The sequence below is a fragment of the Sapajus apella genome, unplaced genomic scaffold, assembly GCF_009761245.1.
Source record: "Sapajus apella isolate SASKATOON/1434 unplaced genomic scaffold, GSC_monkey_1.0 scaffold35, whole genome shotgun sequence".
Classification (NCBI taxonomy): Eukaryota; Metazoa; Chordata; class Mammalia; order Primates; family Cebidae; genus Sapajus; species Sapajus apella.
The window spans coordinates 15,934,465-15,940,464 of NW_022436975.1; positions in this window are offsets into that span (position 1 = coordinate 15,934,465).

Sequence of the window (6,000 nt, forward strand, 5' to 3'; positions counted from 1 at the left end):
GGGGAGACTGCATGAAGCTAGAAACACAAAAAAACATGAGAGAAAGAACAACTACTTGAGAGCTGTAAGCTAAAACACTATCAGAACCTACACATGATTGCCTGACCAATTAACTGAAAGACCTCCTTGAACAGCGGGTGCACTCAGTAAAGACCCCACAAAAGTCATGCCTTGGCAGTAGAACCAAACTAGTCCTAGAGTAAAGGCTACTCTAGGTTTGCCTAAACAAAACTTGAAAACACTCCTTAAAAGAACAAGCTAATTTATAAGTAAATTCATTCCCTGTCAGAAAGATAGTACTTTTTAGAAGAACACAACAGAATCCAGACAACAAAAAGACATGAGTTTTACGATTTTTTTTCTATTTCTGTGAAAAAATGCCCTTGGAATTTTGCTTGGGATTGTGTTGAATCTGTATATTGCTTTGGGTGCACAGTATGAACATTTTAACATGTTTTCCCCAATTCATGAACACAGCATATCTTTCCATTCATTGTGTCTTACTCAATTTCTTTCATTAATGTTTTATAGTTTTTGGTGTACAGACTTTCACTTCTTGGTTAAATTGATTCCTAAGTATTTTATTCTTTTTGATGCTACTGTAAATAAGATTGTTCCTTGATTTTTTTTAATTTATAATTATTGGTGTAAAGAAATATAAGATATTCTTGTTTGATGATTTTTATATTTTGCCACTTTACTGAATTTGAATTTTGTGGAGTTTTCAGGGTTTTCTACATGTAGAATCACATCATCAGCAAACAGAGATACTTTTATTTGTTCCTTTATGATTTGGATACCTTTCATTTATTTTTCTTGTCTGATTGCTTTTGTTAGAAGCATTCTTCCTGATTCCAAATTATACTACAAAGCTATAGTAATCAAAACTGAACTGCAGTTCAGGCATAAAAACAGACACATGGAAAAATAGAACAGAATGGAGAGCACAAAAATAAACCTAAGCATATATGGCAATGAATTTTTGACAAGGCCATCCAGATGGGAAAGGATAGCTATTCACTTGATAATTTTAGGGAAACTGATATTCACATACAAAAGAAAAAAACTGGACCCTTACCTTATACTACACACAAAAATCAACTCAAAATGACTTAAAGACCTATATGTAAGACTTCAAATCATCAAAACCCTAGAAGAAAACATAAGGGAAATATTCCCTGATATTGGCCTTGGCCATGATTTCTTTAGACATTATACCAAAAGCTCAGACAAAAAAAAAAAAGTAGGACTACATCAAACTAAAAAGATTCTGAACAACGAAGTTAACAGTTAACAAAATGAAAAGACAGCCCATGGATTGGGAGGAAATATTTGCAAACCATATATCTGATAAGGTGTTAAAACTCAAACAACTCGTAATGAAAAAACAAATAATCCTATTAAAAAATGGACAAAGAACCCGAAGAGACATTTTTCTAAAGGAGACATACAAATGGCCAACAAGTATATTGAAAGATGCCTAACATCACTAATCATTAGGTAAACATCAACCAGAACCACAGTGAGATGTTATCTCACACTTGTTAGAATGGTTGTTATCAAAAAGAGATAACAAGTTTTGTGATGGCATGGAGAAAAGGGTATTTTTGTACACTGTTGCTCAGAATGTAAAGTGGTACATCATTATAAAAAACAGCACAGAGGTTCCTCAAAAAATTAAAAATAGAGGCATCAAATGACCCAGCAACCTCTCTACTGGTTATATACTCAGAGGAAATGAAATCAGCACCTTGCATAGATATCTGCAATCCAATGTTCATTGCAGCACAATATTCAACATAATTATTCCCAATAGGCAAGATATAGAAACAACCTAAGTGTCCATTGATGGATGAATGAATAAAGAAGCTGTGTGTGTATATATATATATGTGTGTGTATGTGTGTGTGTGTGTGTGCGTGTGTGTGTGTGTGTATAATATATATGTATGCATATGAAATAAAATATTATTCAAACTTAAGGAAGGAGATACTGCCATTGGCAACAACATAGATAAACATGGAGGACATCAAGCTAAGTGAAATGAGGTAGAAATTGAAGGAAAAATATTATATAATCTCACTTATATGTGGAATTTTTAAAAAGTCAAATACCTAGAGACAGAAAGTAGAATGGTGGTTACAGGGATGAGGAGGGAGAGGAAATATGGAAAAGTAGGTCAAAGAACACAAACTTGAAGACAGGACGAATAAGTCTAATTCAACAGCCTAAGAACTATAGTTAAAAATTTGCTAAGAGAGTAGATTTTAGGAACTCTTATGACCAAAAAAAAAAAAGAAAAGAAAGAAGGGTAACTGGAAGGAGATGGATAGGATAATTAGCTTGACTGCAGTAGTAATTTTGCTATGTATATATGTATACATGTTTCTATGTATGTATATCCGAAACATCATATTGCACACCTTAAATATATACAATAAAAAGGAAGATCACAAAATCTGAATACTAAATTCTGTAATATTTATGGTATCCAGTATTTATAAATATTACTATACTTCTAGAGCAGAAGGAAATGTGACCCATAGCTAAGAGAAAAATCAGCTAGTTCAAGGCAAAATATGGAAAAGAGAAAAATTAGATTTAGTATCTTCTACCCACACAATCAGTGGAATCCCCATATCTCGAAGACTTCCTAGCTCAGCACCCCCACCTCCAGCATTACAGTGCTCAGAGCGCCGCAGCCAACAGCAGTGCTCTTTTTTTTTTATTTTATTGCATTTTAGGTTTTGGGGTACATGTGAAGAACATGCAAGATTGTTGCATAGGTACACACGTGGCAGTGTGATTTGCTGCCTTCCTCCCCATCACCTACATCTGGCATCACTCCCCTTGCTATCTCTCCCCAGCTCCCCACCCACCACCGTCCCTCCCCTATTTCCCCCCAACTGACCCCAATGTGTAGTGCTCCCCTCCCTGTGTCCATGTGTTCTCATTGTTCAACATCCGCCTATGAGTGAGAACATGCAGTGCTTGATCTTCTGCTCTTCTGTCAGTTTGCTGAGAATGACGGTTTCCAGGTTCATCCATGTCCCTACAAAGGACACAAACTCATCGTTTTTGATGACTGCATAATATTCCATGGTGTATATGTGCCACATTTTCCCTATCCAGTCTATCGTCTATGGGCATTTGGGTTGGTTCCAGGTCTTTGCTATTGTAAACAGTGCTGCAATGAACATTCGTGTGCATGTGTCCTTATAGTAGAACAATTTGTAATCCTTTGGATATATACCCAGTGCTCTTTTGTCTTTTCTCTTCTTCTGTACCCAATTAAACTCGCTTGATCTGTCTGTGTATGACTCTATTTTACTTAGGTTTTCTCTCCTATGTATATCGGATTTCCAACTAGCTAATCTAATAATCTCATGTATTATAATGTAGAAAAGCCAGAGCTACAAAGGCTCCCCGGCCATTATCACCATGTGGTGTTTTTCTTTACCACCTGTGATATTGTCATCTTAACTCTAATTTGTAGGAAGTTCACTTGAGTGGGGGGACAAGATAACTGGGTGGAAGAGATCACTTTGAATGTTGGAAAGTCATGGAACCACCTATTAGGAGAGTGTAGTTGAATACCTATTTTGAGTTTCACGTCAGGCTTAATTATTGTTACCAGAACACAAGATCAGGGAGGAATGAACTGAGATGCTTATGAGATGCAGTTTGGCAAGATTTCTTTAATTTTTTCTTACTTTAGATGGGATTTTGGTGCTTGAAACTGACATGAAGTAAAGCTAGCCAAAGTATATCAGGTGGCCGCAGACAGAGGAGGGGATGAAGTAAGTTCAAGGAGTTAGAGGCTGACAGGAAAGAATGAATATTGCTAAATACAAAAAGGTAGAAAACTCTTTAGTGAGCAACGGTTACTCTCAGTGTATTTTAAAACCTCCTGGATATTTGTACAGAGAGAGTACAGAAAGCCTCAGTTTCTAGTGGCTCAACCTTTTGACTTATCTTTGGAATGATCATTTCATTTGGAAATATTGATTATTGTAACTAAACATTTTAGTAAATGTTTAGTTTAACCTAAAATATGTTAATATATTTCTTTCACGGAATCAGATAACTATTTAATTTTGCAGAAAAATTACGAGTGTTTCTTCTTTAAAAAAAAATGATTTAAACTCAGCAGGCATCTCACCTCAGAAATAGCAAGGCATTATTTAATTTTGAAAGTGTTTTAGTGTGACATTTTAGGCATTTGGGGAAGTGCATAAAAGATAAGGTTACCTGACAGTAAGGCTGTTTCACAACATCATTACATGGATAACTACCAAAGCCATTTCATTTGCATGAAGCCATTTGATTATGGCATTGGGAATCAAGTGATATTGTGTTTGGAACCATTTGTGTGTGCTATATATTTTAGCATAATACATATTTATTGGTATTTTATTCACAATATAAGTCACATGTTAATAACAGTTTAACAGGGTTTAGAGTCTTGCCTTCTCACATGCCCAATAACAAGTTCATGAGTAATTCCACAAGGTACACTTATCCATGAAGGGGTCCTAATCATATATATAAACAAGCATTTCCTCCACACTTGAGCAAATGCTTGTATGATATTGTCTCCTTTGTAAGGTTGCTAGATTTAGCAAATTAAAATACCATGCAACGTTAAATTTTATTTGACATAAATGATGAACAAATTTTTAGTACAAGTATATCTCATGCAATGTGTGGGATATACTTGTACTACAAATTATTTATTGCTTATCTGAACGTTAAACTTAACTAGGCATCCTGTATTTTATCCGGCAACTCTTCTAGAAACATGGTCTTGTTATCAGCTTTTAAAAATCAACCACAGATATTTCAAGCCAGTACAAGCCCCATATAGAAATTTTACTTCAGTAACATGACATTTAGAGATGGCTAGAGCTATCAATCCCCCACCCCCAACAAATCCACTGCCATTTGAGTTTTAAATGCTGCCAGAGAGAGCTGAGTGGCAGCTCTTTCCCATAAATTACATCTACAGAGTTACAATGTATGCAGGAGTTTATTGAGAGTAAAAGGATTTAGATTCTGATTTAGAACTTCATTAGCCCCATGAGAAGTTTAATTATATATAAAAAAATAGACTGGCTTGGGTGGCGCAGTTCATCAGGTTGGGTTATATATTAAAAAAAACTAGGCCCCTGATGGGAAACTCATCGTCAGTATTGATGGAATCTGGCATGATGATCTGGCCTATCAACAAAGACATTTTGCAAGGCAGATACATGCAGGTCCTGGGTTGTCTGGACATAATTCCCCCTGTACTATGAATTCTCAGAATCTGTCATGGAGGCAGCGGGGGAACATTCAGAATAGCTCATTGCTGAGGCTTCAGCTCCATGCTCAGTAATACCAGCATGCTGCTACTAGCAGCCAAATGATGACACAAATGGTAATTCAAAACCTGTAGGTGAACTGACATGAGGCTCTCTAGACTTCCTGCCCTTTCTTCCCATGCCCAGTGTTGTCCCCTCATCCTTATCTCCATCTCCACTTTCATTGAGAGTATTTGGAAGGAGGTTGTAGATGAAGACAACTGGATCACATCTGCATCACATCTGCATTGTGTGTCAAACTAGTGATGTAGAGGCTGATGGTGATTCAGTGCTACTGCCAATGAATGAACAGCCCTATGTGTCCAGGAGCTGTTGACAGCATCTACTTCTGTGTGTGGCTTGTGGGTGATTTGTATACCTCTTGCCAACAGAGTTCATAAACTAAAGATTAATGAGAGGAAGAGGAAACCCGTCAGGGACAAAGCATTAGTAAAGCAGAAAAGTGTTTTGCTTTTTGGAGCTGGAATAACTAAGAGGATTCATCATTGTTTCAGCTGACTTTGGTGTCTAGCCAAGCCAGAGGCACTGACTGCAAGCACATTTGGCTTCGTCTTTTCTTCTGCCACCCCGAGCGTCCCAGCAGTCCTGCCACCACTGCACGTGTTGTTGCTAGACTGAAAAACAGTAGTAGTTCTCC